Source organism: Sciurus vulgaris (assembly GCF_902686455.1).
Source record: "Sciurus vulgaris genome assembly, chromosome: 16".
Classification (NCBI taxonomy): domain Eukaryota; kingdom Metazoa; phylum Chordata; class Mammalia; order Rodentia; family Sciuridae; genus Sciurus; species Sciurus vulgaris.
This window is the reverse complement of record NC_136477.1, coordinates 33383557-33403041: the sequence shown is the minus strand read 5'-3', so window position 1 is coordinate 33403041 and position 19485 is coordinate 33383557. Positions and strand designations below refer to the sequence as shown.

The 19485-nt window shown below is 40.4% G+C and overlaps 1 protein-coding gene across 1 annotated transcript in view; it reads right to left on the bottom strand.

Moving 5' to 3' along the window:
* The window catches only part of GADL1 (glutamate decarboxylase like 1), a 506342-nt gene that overhangs the window by 459354 nt on the left and 27503 nt on the right, over positions 1 to 19485 (bottom strand). The window lies entirely within an intron of this gene.

The following is a 19485-nucleotide window of genomic DNA, read 5'->3' as shown; positions in this document are numbered from 1 at the left end:
CATTGGGAAGATAAATATTGGGAAGAATGATATAGTACAAACAATAAGAGATGTTAGAGATGGACAAAAAAGGGAGGACAAAAGGCTGGAAAAGCAATCATGTCCAAATCAAGAAAATTTCATGCACCACCTTCAGAGAGTTGGGTTTTATCCAAAGGGCGATGAATCCCCTTTGAGGGACTTTCGTTAATAACCACTTGTTGGAACTCTATTTCTGTCTCCAAGATTGAGGATAGTTTCACCTCAATTTCTTGCATTTAAAACCTTCCAGAATTTTTTGCCTCATTACATGTTTAAAATCCTAAAGCATTTCTCCTACAGCAAACTTTAATTATTCTAGAAAAAGAAATTCCTGACATTCATGGACTTTCCCACCCAATGAGCAGGCCCTCTCTACTGTTTCACTGCTGTGGTGTTCCCTGTCTCCTTGCTCTGGGAACACAATTCTGACTTATGCAGAGCAAGGAGGAAAGATGACCACCACTCAGTATCTGTAGCATGAACCCACATAATTGATCTAACCCTACAATGTACTTCTCCCCTAAAACACCACCTCTTTTACTTTCAGCTGTTTTTTCTTGAAGTGAGAGCTCTTATCTAACTGGAAACAATTAAGTGGGATTATTTACTAGCAGACATCACTAATACTAAGTTAAATTCAAAACAGTTCTGTCTTTAAAAGTTTGAAAATATGTTATGCCCAAATACATCCTTTAAAGTATATGAAGTTCCTTTATAAAAACTTAACTAAAATGTGTGTTCTCCTTTGTTGGTCAGTTTTCTACTACTGTAACAAAATACCTGAGATAATCCAGTTTAAAAGAAGAACGATTTGTTTGTGCTCACATTTTTAAAGGTTTCTTCCATGCTCAGTTGGCCCCATAGCTTTGGGCTATAATGGAGCAGGATATCAAGGAAGAGAGTGTCTGTCTGAGAAATCTACTTGCCTCTTGGCAGTTAGAAAACAAGGAGGTGCAAATATCACCTCCAAGGGCATTCTCCTTGTGACCTAACTTCCTCTTACTAGACTCTGATTCTTAGAGTTTCTAACACCTCCCAATAGTGCCACAGGCTGACAACCAAGGTTTAACACATGAGGCTCTGGGGACACTTATCCAAGCTGCAGCATCTCTGTAAACATTTCTCCTTCTGGACAAAGAGAAGGTTCCTAGTGAGGAAGTGGACAATGCTTCTTGTTTGAGACAATCCAAAATAAACACACACACATGCGTGCGCGCGCACACACACACACACACACACACACAATTTTTCATTCAATGATTGAATGGGAATGGAGAAAGTTATACAAAAAGAGTAGCAGAATGTCTGAACAAATAGTATTCCAAATAGTTCCAGTATCACCCAGGAGGGAGTTTCCACTTGCACATGCTAGAGTTTGCCATAGGCAGATGAGAGCTTCTAATTCAGAACATATGCTGGGCCTCCACCTATAAAAAATTCTACAAGCAACAGCATGCCCAAGCTAGAATAACAATGCATGTATTCTGGCTGAAAATATTCTATAGCTCAACAGATGGCTCTCTTCTGGGGTTTAAGACAGGCAGGCACTGGGCAATAGCCTGACAAGAGTGAAATACTGACCCAGGGAGAAGAAAATCAGAGCTCAGGGAGATGGCAGATCTTTTGAGAAGTACACCATTTTCTGGGTGTGCCCTGCTGGAAGCTCTCCCAGAATACAACAACAAAGCAATTGCTTTGTTTCAGAAGCATGTTGAGGAATTCATAAAATAAGAACCACTGGTGCAAGTGAAATTCCGTGAATTCTTTCTATGACACTGAGATCTTTAGATTTTATTTGTCTCTGCATTCAGGAGTTGTACATCTCGGTTACAACTTAAAGTTTGTCTCTTTGGCAAATTCCAGTCCAGATTTCTTGTTTGTCCAGTGGGGATTCTCTTCTTTACCAGGGGGAAAAATAAACCATGGTCATTAACTGATAATGAGCTCAACCTGGTCCTCTCAACGGCCTTACCCATCCATCAAGACAGGCACCATCTTAGTTCAAAAACAGGGCTTCCCCCTGCCACTCTCCAGGCTAGTCATATTCAAAAGTGGACTCAATATTTTTCATCCAAAACAGAGTTCTCCTTTTACAAGTTCTACAAATGAATAAATGACTCCACAATCCACCTTCTACTGTCCAATCCAAAAATCTAGATGCCATATCTGCTTCCTTCCCTCTCCCCTATTTCTTGTGTCAGTAACTAAACCCTGTCACTCTAACCCAGATCCCCTCCAGTCCATCTCTTTCTCTCCAGCTCCACTCTTACCTTCTAGACCAGCTCCCAACATAGCTCAGATTGCATTTCTCTTCCCTATATCCCTTACAGTGGCTCTCCATGGATTGGGGATAAAGTACAAAGTCCTTGCCACAATTTAGGAGGCCCTTCAAATTATGCTCTTGCTTGTATCTGAGTCCTCATCCCTCACCACACCCCAGCTAGCACTCCATGCTCCAGTGATCCTGAACACTATGTGGCTTCCCCCAAAGCACTGCACTTTCATTTTCCACTGGACATTTATACATGCTGTTCTCTTTGGCTAAAACAACATCTTCTACCCAACTCCTACTTGTTCTTGAAACTCACATTGGCTTTCTGAACCAACAGGAAGCCTCCTTTTTCTTCCAAGTTCCCATTAGGCATTGTCCTTACATCTGCTCCTAAGCCTTTTTCAAGTCATAAGACTTTTGCTACCATCTTGGTGTCTGGGTCTTGTGAATATTATATCCTAAGATTTAAAACCTGGAACATATTCAATATTTAGTATTTTTGAATAAATAATACTTCTTGAATGATTGCATGATGTACTGAATTAATAAATTATACTCCTGGTTATTGGAGCCGTTGAGAGCACATCACTCTGCCTCTCTACCACCACTCTTCTCACTCATCCCTTGTCAGTTACTAACTTTTGTACTGATCTGATCCTCTCCTTACCAACCTAGTCCCTCCTAGATCCCTTTGGACTTGTTGTATGTGTGTGATATCCCTGCTTTCTGACCCTTAGCCTTCCCAAGTTATCTCTGATTTGGCTTACACTAATACTCCCCTATCCTTCTATGGGTATGATCTGTCTAATAGAATCAGTTTGGGGCCCCATGCAATTGACTAAGATATGAGCCTTTTAACACTTCTGCCCCATCCCACTCATGGAGTGACAAGTCAGACATTTTAATAAACAACCATGGTACTTGAAAAAACTATACAATTTTTGTCTCCTTAAGACATTAAGACAGGACATAGACAGCTTTAGTGGCAGGTATGTTCTCTCATGAGCCAAGAATGAAGGTTAAAGCAGAATTATCAGCTAACCATTGACCACAGGCACCTCTAGCTGCCACTGCCATGGTGTCACAAGCCCATTCCTTATCTTCCTGTTGATAGTCCCATGGAGTCATCACAGAGCAGCAGTTACCAATGGATACCTAGGTGTTGTGGTTTTGATTTGTGGTGTCCCCCAAAGCTTCTGTGTTTCTGCAGGAATATTCAGAAGTGAAATGATTGACTTGTGAGTGCTGTAATCTAATCAGTCCTTCTTAGTTTGAATGGACTGGGTGGTAACTGTATGTAGATGGGGTATGGGTAGAGGAGGTAAATCACTGAGGGCGTGCCCTGGAAGGGCTATTCTTCCTAAGGTCCCTTCCCACCCGCTACCCTTCTGCTTCCTGGCCCCACCATAAGCTGAGCAGCTTGCCTCATCTGGGCTCTTCCCCCATGATGTCCTGTCTTACATTGGGCCCAGAGCAATGAAATCAGCCATGTATAGCCTGAGACTTCTGAAATCACAAGCCCCAAATAAGCTCTCTCTAAGTTGTTCTTGTCATATATTTTGGTTACAGCAATGTAAAAGCTGACTAAAACACTGGGTCTCAAAATCTGGAGCAAGTTTTTCCAAACATTGTGGAACACACCAGTATTAAAGAAAGTCATGCTGTCCCTACAGAGAGAACTCTGTCAACTTCTTCGCTACTTTGCAAAGAAAGCTCAACAGTCGCACCCACCCTCTTGCTCGATGCCAGAAGTCACAGGCTGACTCTGTTAGCACACTGAAGCTAAGAACCTCTGACCCTTTGGGGGCATGATGGCACACACCTGTAATCCCAGCCACTCAGAGGCTGAGACAGGAGGATCTCAAGTTCAAAGCCAACTCAGCAAAAGTGAGGCACTAAGCAAATCAGTGAGACCCTGTCTCTAAATACAGCCCCTATCTGGGGATGTAGGACTCAGTGATAGAGTTTCCCTGAGTTCAATACCCAGTAATCCCCTCACCAAAAAACAAGCAAGCAAACAAATAAACAAAAAAAAAAAAAAAAAAAAAAAAAAAAAAAAAAAACAACTCTGACCCAGGATATTCCCACTCAATATTTAAACTCAAAGTTTCAATACTAGCCCTGAGTCCTCTCCCATTCTCATTCTCCATTCTCTGCTACTTCACTATAACTTTTTCTATTGACACTAATTTTGATTTCTGCCACTCAGATTTTGGTGCTAAAAGCCTAGTCTTGATCCTTCCTCTGCTGCCCTCAGTTTGATGTCAACACAGACATCCAACACATGGCTTCCTGCTATGGCTGACCAGCCCATTCTCCAGCATAAGATTACAACCCCATGGTATCTATCAAATCAAAGTCTCTTTAGGAGGAGAAGGGGGATAATAGAGTCAAAGAAATAATACTTAGCATTCCCAAGTGGGCAGTATTCTTTTTATACATGCTCTTTACAGAGAACATTTTACCCCGAGCTTCTGTGGATTGAAACCCGAGGCTATCATTGGAGGCCAGCTATGTTTCAGTTGACTGATAGGATAAATCAGGCAGATTTTGAAGAGCATTTGCTCTCCTATTTATGCTACCTCCAGATGGCCTATGTCCTTCTTTAAGACATTTTTAATCTGAAAGGTACAAAATTCTTAAAACACACAAAGTGGAACTGAGAATACCATATCAGACATCACAGAAGCAGGGGTCAGCATTTAAGGATGTAGTTGGAACTTTGATCTCAAAAGCTATTAAAAGCCATCTTTTTTCCAATCCCCTCACCTGCCCACCTGATTTCTTTCAAATGAAGATGCAAGAACTCAAGGAGAAGAGGGTGCAAAAAATAGAATGCCATTTTTTTTCTCTCCACTATCTCACAGATAATGATGTGGGAGCATCAGCTGGTATAGATAACTGGTGTAAATTAAAAGCTTAACTGGAAGCCTATGAAAAGCCATCTCCACTCCCTCTGGTCTACTCCCATTCTCACACAATGCACTTGAAAGAACTTGAGAGAAGGCCAAAAAATAAAGAGTCTCTAGAAAACTCAATTGCTATAACCAATTATTCAGTGAAATGTCCTTTGTTAAGTCTCAAGCCTTTGATTAGCAAGTTTCACTTAAAGAGATTCCTTTTCTTCCACTTTAAGCTGAGCTGCAATAAGCAAGGTCTTTGTTTGGCAAAATAGACCACAGAGAGTCTAGAAAGTACAAGACAGAAGTTAAGACATTTTAGAAATGATGTTAGGGGCAGTACTTCCATCCCCATACTGTCCATGGTATGATTGACTTCAGGGGAAATCTAAACCACAAAACCCACAATACAAGTTCAGATGTTCTGAAGGATTTACTCAGGGAATTTTAAACTTGATGAAGAGTCAGAAAAATCAGGCCACAAACCAACCACTTATTCTGCTTAAAAGCAACTGGAGAAAAATATGCAAAGGAAAACACCCCAAGTATCATGTCACTTGATTTAACTGCTCTGTCCAAACCTCTGCTCAAATCCATCCCCAGAGTTACCTTAAGGGGACAGTAAGCCATAGACCCATTTCTGCCTATCACAGATGCACACCTGACTCGAGATAGGCACTCAAGAGCCTCCTTCATAGAAAGTTGGATGCAGATGCCAACATTGTAGTTATTCAGCCACAAATACAGGACTTGGAAAATTATGTAAATAAACCAAGGTACCCACTACCTTCTGGAATGAGTGCAGTAATACTGTGGGGGATGCAGAGAGAAATAGAGAAGCATTGAGAGATTCCTGGTTTCAGTAGTTATAACTCCTGCAAACACCATTAAAGTTCTGAAATGAACTGCTTTTCACTTGAGCTTTCTTAAGGAACTTCTGAGGCTTGCCATCAATAGATACCTGCTCATTCTGCATACCCTCCACTTGTTCCTTTATTGTGATTTGCATTTTCCTGGGCTATTATTGTGCAATTATCCTGTATTCCAACAAAAATCCAGTTTTTTCCAAATGCCCCAGGCTTCTAGGGGTTTTGTGGCCATGGAATTTTATTATGTAAATTGCAAGTCTAGAAATAGCATCCCCCGTTTTCAAGAGTCTGTAACACAACAGAGTTTAAGTCAAATCTTTTTGCAGTAAAAGAAGCAGAAAAGAAATTCTATGACTCCACGGAGAGTGAAATTGATGTCAAAGGCCCCTCACAACTATTCTTTATCCTCCACACCTTTCTCAATTTTCTGAACTCTTTGGTGATTTGATTTGATTTTTTTTTATGTTTGACAAGCAGTTGGGGAGCTAAGTTGCTGGATGTTGGAGATGGGATGTGGCAGTCAGCTGGAATCTTTGACGTCAAAACAATAAAACTGTGAAGAACTCACTTACCTTCTCCTCTTTCCTTTAAAGATGGAAACATTACACATTACACATTCAAGTACATAAATTGTAGAGGATAAGTGACATTTAGGAACATAACCAGAGTAAGCAAATGTGACTGAGATTATTCTTTACAGGTTTAGTTCTTTGTGTTTGTGTTTGAAAAAAAAAATTCTATTGCTAAGAACTCATTAGAACCCACTGGAATCTATCAGCAAAAGTTTCTTTATATAGGATTCAGGGGCTGATGATATGGTTCAGTGGTACAGTGCTTACCTACCATGCACAAAGCCCTGGGTTCAGTCCCCAGTACCAAAAGAAAAAAAAAAATTTAATTCATAACACAGGATTCTTTTACTAAGGATATTTACAGAAACGAGAATTTTCTTGTGTGATAGGTAGCTGTTGTGGAATGGAAGGTCTTTATTACTTTACCAAGAACTTAACACGTGTACTCAAGCAAACTTAAGCTAGATATCCTCTTGAGCATTCAGCACAGTCCACCAACTTGTATGGACTTGGCCATAGGAAGTGGGCTGTGGAAATAGTAACAGGATGTTAGATGGGACTTTTCCTAGGGTTGCCAGACAAAATACAGTATGCTCAGTAGAGCTGAATTTCAGATAAACAACGTATGTTGCACAGGACATACTAACACTGATGAAAAACATTATTGCTAAATCTGGCAACTTTAACTTCTTCTCTTCTCTAAAAATTCAGTTGAAGCTCCCAAGCTTAAAACGCTGGGTTACAAACACCCGACTACCTGTGAAATGAGTTACTGGGCATTCTTGCCTTCAGCTTGCATTCTGCCTCAGGCTTTATCCTTGGGGTTCCTTAATTCTCCATTTACTTAATATATTCCTGCCATACTCATCTTTATAAGACTCCACTTTCACATGTTATCTGCTATCACCTGCAAGCCCTTCAGGCCAGGGCCAGCCACTGTTTGCCCGTTTCTTCAGAACCTTGAGAACACATAGAATATGCCCAGTGAATGTTCACAGAAATCAAGTGTTTGCCTGCAGCCTCCTACCTAGATTCTGGACTTTTCTTCCTAGCTTTAGAGAGCTGTCATAATCAAATCTCAGCTGGAAATCCTTATTGTTTATTTCTTCTCAATAACAGCCTCCACCTTGATGAAGCGTGTCTTCTTGCTGTTTCTCAGACAAGTTCTACTCCTCCTGCTACTCATACACTACAATAGAGCTCATCCAGATGCCTCATGGCTGCTCCCTGAGTTTGCACAAACTTTCCTTAAGTTCCAGTGCAAGTATACCGCCCTCTTCAGGAAGACCTTTTGAATGACTTCACCACACACTATCTCTTTATCTATGGTCCTTGGAATTTCCATAATAGAAGTTAGGATGGAGCACCGAGTTTCACCTTCAACCATTTGCTGTTTGGTCCTTTATTTAGTTCAGTTATCCCAGCTCTGGGGTCCTTGAAGTCAAAGACTAACAATTGTCTTTTATCTGCCCCGCTAGTCTAAAACCTGCACTTTCCCTACAGAAAGGTGTTTGACATTACTTCCATTCTTTCTAACACCTTCTATTGAATCAGAGCATATTCATGATTTAAAACTTCCAAGAGCAGCTAAGGAACAAGATCTTGGGGGTATCGCTCAGTTTTTCAACTTTTACCCAACCTAACATCCATTTGCTTTAATTTAGAACAAGCTGTCAAAGACTGGTACAAGGATTGCCTTTCCCAGATGATTTTCCAAAGGCTGAACCCAATGTGCTAAAGATAATTCTTAAAAAATTCTACCTTTGTGAAAACAAAACTTAGCAAATTATTTAGGGAAAGGGGTAGAAGCATGGAGCTTTAATCTTTGCCCTTACACAAATTTTTATCAATCCAACAAATTTTTCTAATCATGTCTCATTTTGATGTGCATTTCTCTTCTTATGAGAGGTTGAGCATTTTCATCTTTATCAGACATTTGTATTTCTTCTTTCATTGACCATTTCATTGATAACCTATTCAGCTGCATGTTCTGGTTTGTTTTCAGTTTGAAATCCAAGCTTGAGGTGTAGTTTGGGTGAATAAATAGCTTAGGGGTAGCCATTGATGTAATGGTGTTGGATAAGGCAGACCAGGGAGTGTGTAGGTGTGACAACTCAACTGGGTTTGTCAAAAAAATATGGAATTTCCATAGTTAATTTTTCAGAATTATCCCTTTAGCAATGGCCAAGTGAGCCAGAAATGAGCAATACAAAACCTAATCTTAAGCCCTCTGCTCACATTTGATGTTATAGGATTTTGTTGGGATAAACTAAATCATGTTTCCAAGAATCAAACATATTGGTAAGTGGGAAATTTCCAGAAGGCAATATCAATAAAGCTGTGTCTGCCACTCCAATTTGACACTGTGAGATAGAGACAAATCTGGCGAGGGATAGTGGCTGCGTTGGGTTCTGGGTAGAGCTGATAGTGGTCCAAAATAATGAAATTGTAGCATCTGCTCTGACTGGGTATAAATTGTTTAGAGCAATTTCTCTGACGACTGGGCCAAAGTCAGCATTACCCACTGCAGATTGGAGAGTCTGAAATGTTGACATAGAGTTCAACGTTAAGTAAAACAAGGCATGTTGCTCTAAGTCAAATAGCTACTAGATTAGCTGTATAAGGAAATAATTTTTAGGGATGCCAAAGGCTCAGGATATACCATTAGCCACTTGACTATGGCAGAATACACCAAGGGTAAGAGTACAGGGCACAGTGCTTAACTAATACAGGGATTCTGAATACTCTGCCAAGAACTGCTGACAGAAACAGGACTCTCAAAACAGGAGTGACAACGTTTTATCTCTGCCTGGTCCAGGAATCATGAAAGCTTTCTTTGTTCCTCCACCCATCAAGAGAGAAGATCAAGCAAAGATCTCATCACCATCTCATCCAGATCTCATTCCAGCTCTGACATCCCAGAATTAGAACAAACTGAGGTGACAGGTTGTCCAGTGACACATTTCTCATTACTAAACTTAAACAATAGAAATAATAATGAAGTAACAATGATGGCAACAAGAATCAGCAGCTAACAAGGGCTTTCTCTTTGCCAGTAAGTCTGATTAATTTAATACTGAAACAACTCCAGAAAGTAGGGTGGATTGTTCAGGAAGTAACTCAGGGCACGACATAATCTTTCCAGAGATCTTTCTTGTCTCCAGAACTTCCTGAGGATGGAGCTGGGAGGCAGCATCCTTGCCACACAGAAGCAACACTCAACACTTTGGCTTCATTTTTCTCATTATTTCCTCTTCTCTAGCCATAGCTGGATATCTGAGTAGCCACATAAGGGAATAAATTATCCCTAGAAATGAATTCCATTAAATTTGGGAAAAGATCTCTTGTATACTCAATGTTCTAATGAGATTTAAAGAGGAAAAACTGTAACAAAAGATGTGACTTGCCATTTTGGTTGTCTAATAAGCAAATCTGTCCTCATACCCTAGGAAAAACTCTGAGAGCTTGGAAAAAACTCTGAAGAATTCTTGTTTGTATAGTTGTGCTATTCTCAAGTAGCCATTTTTATGATTAACTTCTATTCTGAGTGACAAATGGAAAAGGCAATTCTTGAACTTTTCTGCAAAACAATTGCCAAGTTTTGTCTTAACACAATGACTCAGAGAATTACTATGACATTGCCCTAACTTCAGAAGTCTCCATTCTGTTTTAGAAAGTAAGTAAACTGAAACATTTTTTTCTTTTTAACTGAAGCAGTGTTCCATATCTTGTTCTGAAACATCATCAATCCATTTTATATGGTAATAATTTTCTTCACTATTTTTAGTGTCTATTTATTCTGTCAACTTTGAGTCAGGGGTCTGTGCACCATTCATTAAAAGTTAGAAATTAAACAATGTATTTGAATGTTGCATTGCTTTTTTTTCCTCTGTTATGATCTGCCTTTATCATTTAGCTATGTAATACTGTTGAAGTAATTGTGATCAAATAATATCAGTGAGAGATAATTGTATGAGAATAAAGTTATCCATTGGAGAAATTTCCGTCAAAATTGTATTAGTCCATTTGTCATTACTATAAAAAAGTACTTGGGGTAGGCTACTTTATAAAGAAAACATATGTTTTATCTCACAGTGCTGCAGGTGCAAAGTTTAGGAAACTTACTTAGTGGTAACCTTCCTGCTGGACATCTTTAGGTAGTGCAGAATATCACGTGGTAAGAGTCAGGGAGCATACCTGTCTGTGTGTGTCTGAATGTTTTCTCACTTTGCTTATAAAGACATCAAGATTCATTCATGGGGTTCCACTTTAATCACCTTATCTGATGCTAATTAAATTCTGAAGGTTTCACCTCTAAACACCATAATCCAATTGTTTCTACCCTCTAAACCATTATCATGACTTTGGGAATTAAACTCCTCTCATGAGTTCAGGGGAAAAAACCATGTTCAAACTATAGCAGAGAACATCAGAAAAAGATCTCCTTCACTTGGGAAACTTTTAGTCACCAGCAAGTAGCTGATTCTGAGATTTCCAGGGCTTCAGAAAAAGAAAGCAGAGGTTAGAGACTGGAGGCAGCCTCACCTGCAGAGAGCATACAAGGGTCATGGAGACAGGTAGAGCCCACCTTGGCCTACCCTGAAGAATGGGTGACAGCTGAGTTTATACCAGTCATTGTCTGAGGTCCTCTCTGGATCACAGAAGTTACTCACTAGGTTTTGGGTTTGTTCATTTTTTTTTTTTTTTAATTTGAAATGGTTATAGATACACTCAAAATTGAGGAAATAATGAAGAAATATCCCATACAATCTTAACCCAGTTTTCCCAATGGTAACAGCTGATATAGCTATAGTATATTATTACAATTAGGAGTTCAGTATTGATTTAATCCACCAAACTTAGTTACATTTTACCCATTTACACATACACATGTATGTGTGTGTTTTTAGTTTTATGCAATTTTATCACATGCACAGAGATGTGTAACTACAGAGCAGTTCCATGGCTAAGTGCCAAAAGTTCATTCTAACATTTTCTCATCTGATAATAATTCACAAATATATACATTCTGGCAATAGCCATTCAGTAAGAAATAAATCTAACCAATTGTCCAGGAACATAGATCCACCTGATCCAGCAAGAATGCATTAACAGATTGAGATGAAACATTTTGCTGAAATGCAGGTATGTGGAGCCCATGGCATTCCTTGAGTCTCCTGGAAGCCACACAGCTCTCACATTGGCATCTAAGCTGCCATGCTAATTGCATAGTGACCCTAAGCACCTCACTTAACCTTAGTACTCACATTTTCTCACTGACAGAAGAAAGATATTAGTGCTAATCTCACACTTGTGTGGGATTTTATAATTATAAAGTGCAATATGCTTTACTTATTAATTGCAACTGCCTCCTTACAGAATGGGGGCTGTTAAGTGGAAGTCCCTTGATTTAGTCAGCTTTTCTGCTGCTGTGACTGAAAAACCTGACAAGAATAATTTTAGAGGGTGAACAGTTCATTTGGGTCTTATAGTGGCAGAGGTCTCTGTCAATGGATGGGCAGTTACATCACTCCGGGCCCAAGGTGAGGAGGAACATCATGGCAGAAGAGTGTGATAGAAGAAAGCAGGTCAGGACATGACCTCCATGAAAGAGAGAGAGAGAGAGAGAGAGAGAGAGAGAGAGAGAGAGAGAGAGAGAGAGAGAGAGAGAGAGAGAGAGAGAGAGAGAAAGCAGGTCAGGACATGACCTCCATGAAGGAGAGAGAGAGAGAGAGAGAGAGAGAGAGAGAGAAAGCAGGTCAGGACATGACCTCCATGAAGGAGAGAGAGAGAGAGAGAGAGAGAGAGAGAGAGAGAGAAAGCAGGTCAGGACATGACCTCCATGAAGGAGAGAGAGAGAGAGAGAGAGAGAGAGAGAGAGAGAGAGAGAGAGAGAGAGAGAGAGAGAGAGAGAGAGGCTAAGCTTAGTTTACCAGGGACAAAATATATACCACAAAGTCATGTCCCAAGAGACCTACCTCCTCCATCCACATCCTACCTGCTTACAGTTACCACCCAGTTAATCCCTGTCACAGGATTATTGCACTCATTAGATCAAAACTCTCATAAACCAATCATTTCACCTCTAAACCTTCTTGTATTGTTTCATACATGAACTTTGAGGGAATTCCTCATATCTAAACTCTAATGCCCCTCGATTCTTTCTTTTGAAAGATTTATAAGTGTAAACTAGGGAGAAGACATCTGGAGAGAGAGTTGAGTTGCTCAAAAACTAAAGAGAAATAGCAGACATGGGACCATCTGGAGAACCCTAGAGAAGAGGTGAAGAGCAAGGCTTCAAAAGAAGGGCACACACTCAAGGAAGAGGCAGATTCATAATAGAGAGGATGTGTTACAGGATAAGTAGATTCAAGGTAGTTGAACCCAAGTGGCTCATGGGACACAAGCAGGCACCCTACTCACACCTCTGCCCTAGGAAGTAGCAGAAATCTTGGAGTGAAAGATCCCTGGACAGGAGAATCTGAAGGCTGGAGGCAGGTAAGCCACAGCTGACTGAGGATTATGTCCTTCATATTCATGTATAGAAACAGTAGAATACTGAGATCTCTAGTCATTGGACAACTTTTCTTAAGCAGAAAAACAGGGGAAAGGCTCTTTGTTCTGTTATTCCAACTTTGATCTTTTATTCATTCTCTATGGGCATAAATTATTGTTTATATATGTTTCCATGAGTTAAATCACTCTTGAGGATTTTTTGTTTGCAATTGCTGTTGTTTCCTGCTGTGGATTTTAATACGGAATTCTTTCCTTTTGAACCAAAAGTATCGACAACCAGCACCCTACCACTGACATGTGCTAGATTCCTTTGTTTGTGAGCTTTTGGACCCTATGTTCATGTAGGGTACACAATTAATTACAAACACGAATAGTGTGTGTCTGCTGTGTGGGAGAAGCTGAGGTAAGATTGGCTGCCATTTACCTTTCCCCCAAAATGTGCCTACCCACAGCCTCTGCAGAACATGTAGCCTCTGGCTATATTCTATACTATGTGACCTGGCCATTCTGGCCACATGCAGATGTGCAAATCTACAGCAAGAACAATCAAACCCTTTCCATAACTTTGGGGTGGTATCAGGTGAAAACACAATTTGCTCCTGTAGAATTCTCTTCCTCGGGTATTTGAAACCAGAAATGGATAAGAGAGAATACTGAAAATATATATCAAGGAAGGCCATGAGATAGCATGAGAAGCATGAGTAGTCATGAGCAAGCCAGAGGAGAAAGTAAGTTCAAAGCAAGAGGAATATGGAGCAGTCATTAAAAAAAAAAAAAAATGATAACATCACATGAACCTCAATCTGTTCTTCCCCCAGGTGTGAGGAAATACATGTCACTCCCATTGCTTACTTTCTTACATTCTCTTTTTCCTCTCCCCATCTCCTCCCTTCTTAGCTTTAATTCTCCCAGGCAGATCAGTTTTGTTATCAGAGCAGTTGGAAATGCACCATTCCACGTCCCTTGATTTTCCCTGTCCAGGCTGAATTTATGAAGGATGCACTGACCACGCTGTCAAGTGTAAGCATAGCAAAGTGCAGCTCTTCCTTCATCTTCTCAAAATGCCCAGATGGAAATAATGTCTGAGAACTTAAAGTTTTCTGATCACGGTGCTCTTCTTTCTTGTTGAATCTAATTGTAGCACTAGAAAAAGAGAGGCTGGTTCCTGCAAATCTCCCTGTAAAATGCTGGCTGTTAACACTTCATTAGCTAAATAAGAAACAACAAGATCAGCACGGTGTAGAAGAAGAGGAGATGTGTTTGCCATGGATTCAGAAAAGGTGGGTTTATCAGGAAGAAAAAGAGAAATGTACATGGAAGTGATATCACTGCAGGCCACAAAATATAGATGTACAGGGGAAAAATACAGTCAAATACATTTTCAGGATGTGGCAAGCGGATATGGCTCAACCAGAGGAATTTATAGCTGCAACTGGCATCCCTAACACCATAAAACTGTGCACGGAAGCTACTTTTAGACTTCAAGGATCAAACAGCTAGATTCAAAACATAGATAATAGAATAACAATCACTGCTTAACAGGGAGTAAGAGATAAAAATAATTTGCTACACTTCACTAGGTCCCACCCCATACCTCTAACACAGCAATCCTGAGCAGTTAATTTATTAGAATATGTGCTGTTGCCACAGACAAGGGAAATCACTATCAGTGATGGAAGAAAGCTTAGCCAGGAGCTCCTTAGCTAGCAGCTAAATAAGAGTGAGACTTCAGAAGCCAGGGGAGGTACAGGAAGAGGTGAACAGAGTCAGAGGAACAGATTTCTCTTGAAATAGGGTCTCTTTACCCTAGATCGATATAAAGAATCTATATAAAAGGATCCCTATGTAATTTTACATTTTATTTTGAAATAAGTCACTGCTTATTATTTTATTTCATTATGAAATTGGAAGAATTTCTTGAAATTTACTTATTTCCTGGCTTTGATATCAGCCATGCATCTCACAGACCAACAAAAACACTCCCTTCCTCAACCTATATCTTAAAAGATCTCCCTCCATTGACCCTTAAAAATATTTTGAGAACAATGAAGTCACAGAAATGAAATTTTAAAGCTAGCAGGATATATACTGGCTAAAGATGACATTTTCAACTACCCCTTCTTGTCAACCCAAAAGAAGCACTGAATGAGGGAGACAGATGTATTGAGGTGTTCGTAGACTGGTGTTTACAATTCGTTAATGAAGAAATACAAAGGAACTGGGCTGCCCATCCACAGTCTCCCCACAATACCCCTTCTTTACATATTCTCTTTGTCCCCAATGCACACAGGAGCACAACAGCCAGGGACAAACAGGATAGGGTGTCAACAGTAGGCAATAAATTCAGATGATCTTTAGGGTTGACAGAACTTTAGACCAGAAGTGAGTGAACATTGTTGGAGCCCTGACTGAAATTAACGAATTAATTAATAACTAGAATTCAAAATCCTCCCTCCCTTTCCCTTGAACCCAATCTAGCAAACAGCCACATTTTTAAGGAATGTCTTCATCAATATGTCCAATTATATGTTATTCAAAATAGGATTTTATGGATGGGATTGGAGAATATCATCCTAAGTGAAATAAGCCAATCCCAAAAAACCAAAGGCTGAATGTTATCCCTGATAAGTGGATGATGATATATAATGGGGGTTGGGGGTGGGGAGTGAGAGAAGAATGGAGAAACTTTAGATTAGGTGGAAGGAAATGGCAGGAGGGGGTATGAAAAATGGTGGAATGAGACAGACATCATTACCCTATGTACATGTATGATTACATGAATGGTATGACTCTACATTGTGTACAACCAAAGAAATAAAATGATGTACCCTATTTGCGTACAATGAATTGAAATATAGTCTGTAAAAAATAAATAAATAATTTTTTAAAAATAGGTTTTTATGTGTGATAGTAGAGAACTTTCTGGAAGAAGAGGAAAATAATTGCCTCCAAAATGGAAGCCTAACAGCTTTAAGGTTTAAATATTTGGCAAACTATATTGTGGAAAAGAAGAATTCAGCTTTCAGGCGCTGTGAAGGGACTCGGTATTTCAAATGGTTTGCAAGAATATAGCAAGCAGAAGAGAACGTGTCCCTAAAGCAAAGCTGCCTGGACCCTTGAGCTTCAGGCTGGCAAGTTGCCCAGCAGAGAAAATAGGATGTTATTGAATTTTTAGGCATCTCAGTCAATGATGGGGGTGGAAGGATGCTGCAAAAAGATAATGGGTGGAAGAGAAATAGGGGAAGCAGGGATGGAGGGGCAGATAGATTCTGGAAGTGAAAAGTTATATTCAAGCACAGAAGAATAGCATAAAATTTACTACTGGGAAAGTACTGCACAAAAGGTATCCTTAGTAATAAGGTGTGAAACAGGGTACCTGGGTAATAAAACAGTCTGTGGCCAAGACCCTCTGACCACTAAGTCCACAAATAATTAAAAAGAAAAACCCAATTGAGCAGAAGGATGGAAATCTCCAAGTGATAAGCTACTGCACTGAGTATTCACACTCTGGTCGCTGGCCCAGATTTAGAAGGGAACACAATGTAAAAGCACACACATATGCAAACACACACATGCACACACAAGCACATGCCCTGAGGCAGAGCAACCCATGGGCTGAGCTTAGGAGGTGGCAACAGGAAAACCCACTCGCAAGGACTTTTTCATTGCTTTCCATTTGTTTTTTATCTTCTCTGCAGCTCTTCGGATGGTGATTATGATTGTATTCTGAAATCATGATCCACCACTGCAGCAGTGTAATTACATAAATATGGCATCACAAATGAAGGTTAGCACCAGAAATAGCACAGCAGAGAAGAGTGCAATTTGTCTTTGTGGATGCAAGTGTATGTGTATATGTTTATAAGTACCTCCCATTTATGTGGCATTTGGAAATCATTTGTTAGTCCAAGCAAGGAGGGGCGTGAGAAAATAGAACAAAATTCTCAGTTGGGTTTTCAGATGAAGAATATGAAGGCAAAAAAGGATGATTTTTCTGATCACCCCAAATGGAAATAACGAGGAAGGCCTAGACTTGTACTGTGCTCACATCCCTCAGCTGGCCTGCAGTTGCTCCACATGTGGGCCAGAACCGGTATGAGGCAGCTCAGCAGTCAGAGGAGGGCAGCATCCCTGGAACCTCAGCTGTGTCCCCGTAACACCTCCCTTCCCTAGTTTCACTCAGTATCGTCTGAGGCCACCACCCAGAATCTTAAACCAATAGCAATGGGAATTGATAGATAAATTACCCAGCTTCTTCCATTTCCAGGGAAATTCCGAAGAGATTAGACAAGTTTCACACCAACTGTGCAGCAATTCTAAAATATGTTAAGTTCTTCGAACTTCCTCCCTTCAAAAAATGGAGCCTGATTCTCCATCTCAGTATGGTTCCCATTTGAGTCCCCTCAAATATGGTCCCTCAAATGGGGACCATAGTAAGTATCACACTTCAAATGATGAGACTATGACAAGAGTGAGGTTACAGGGCACCTAAGGCTAGGTTTTTAAAAGGCTCTTTCTCTTCAGGCCACTTCTGACAAAAGTCAGACACCATGTAATGTCAACACTCAAGCAACTTGTGAGGTTCACGTAGCAAGGAATTGAGAGGTCTTCTGCCAACAACAGTAGGACACTGAGCACCAGCTCACCAGTCACATGACTGAGCCACCTTGGAACTGGATCCTACTGTCCCAGTCAAGCTTCCAAAGACTGGAACCCTGACTGACATCTTGAATCTGTACAACCTTATGAGAGATCCTGAGATTTCTCATGAAGATAAGTCACTCCCAAGTTCCAGATGCATAGAAAATGTGAGTATAGTAAATATGTATTATATTTTTTGTTGTATTAAGTCATTTTGGGAGCAATTGGCTACACAGCAGTAGATAACCAATACAGAGTCCCAGTGGTATTGTGTTCAGTTACCTATAGTTAAAAGTAGCTCACCAACTCCCTCACTGATACCTCCAAAAGGAAAGACCTGAACTCACTCAAAATTCTTGTCTCTGAGTTTCCTTTTGAAGTCTAAGACATGTCAAATAAGGAAGATATTATTACCATCCTCATAATAAGAAAAATATGAGACACATAGGTAACAGTTGAATAGCAAAGAATGGCAAAATAAGGTTTTCTAAATCTTAACCCACAGCTTCCCGATCCATCACAGGGGCATCTCCCTTCCACCCACATCCCCATCCTTTGCAGATTCAAGCAACCTCCCCTTTCTCACAAGAATAAATTAATTAATATGCTCCTTCACTGGGGGCCTCACCACCCATGCCAGTTATAAAATTTAAAACCAGTTTCAGTACACTGAATAACCAAAGCAGGAACTTCAGTCACTTAAGTCAAAGTGTCTTTATCTTTCTTAACAATACCTATACACAGCAGGGAGGAACAATTAGTAAATTAATAGATTATTCTTTTGCTGACATTAATGCAAAGGCTATATGTGGGCTATATGTGACTCTGCCTTGTTTCATGTCTGGACTACAGGTGGTGGTCTGGAACTTCTGACCAATGTTACTTGTAATTTATTGAAGTCATGAACAAATGACCATGTTGCATGGGCAGGAAATGATGAAGATGAGGCCCATATGTGCTATGCTTTCTGTTTGGTTCAAATGAAATGTACAGCCAACTCATCTGTCAGATATTTAATCATAATAATTGTTGTGCCACGTGGTACTCAGGCATAAATGGGACATAAATGACTCTTTCTATCACATTTTATGTCAAATATCAATCTCTGTGTTTTTCTTTGGTAACTTTCAAGTATCCATTTCAGTGTCAGCGTGGTTGGTTCCCCTGAGTCAGCATGGTAGAACACAAATGGGCTCTGAAACCTGACCAATCACTCATACTGTGCGAACTTGATCATGTCACATGCCATCTCCGGGTCTCTTATGTAAAATTGAAATAAGTGCCTCTCCAGCAAGATTGTTATAAGAACCAAATGAGAAACTGAAATGCAGTAGTTCACATAGTGGTCATGTGCAGTAAGTACTCAGTAAAGAAAGGTCAGATTCAAGATGGCGGACTAGAGGGTGGCTGCGTTTCGTGTTGTTCCAGGACTCAGGACTCAAGAAGAGGAGATATAGAGAGACTTGGGACCAACTCAAAGCAGCCGGGGGGCTGCCCAGAGGAGAAGGAGAAATACGGGCTCGGCACGTCACTTGGACTTGGAGCAGCTGCGCCAGGGCTCCCGGTGGCTAACCGGAGAAGCAGCATGGTGAGTGGTGTGGACTCAGAGCAAGCGCTCCTAAACACAGGGGGGTTGTCTGGAGAAGGAGGAGGAGCGTGGTGGGGTACTTGGGCTGGAAGTGACTGCACCAGGG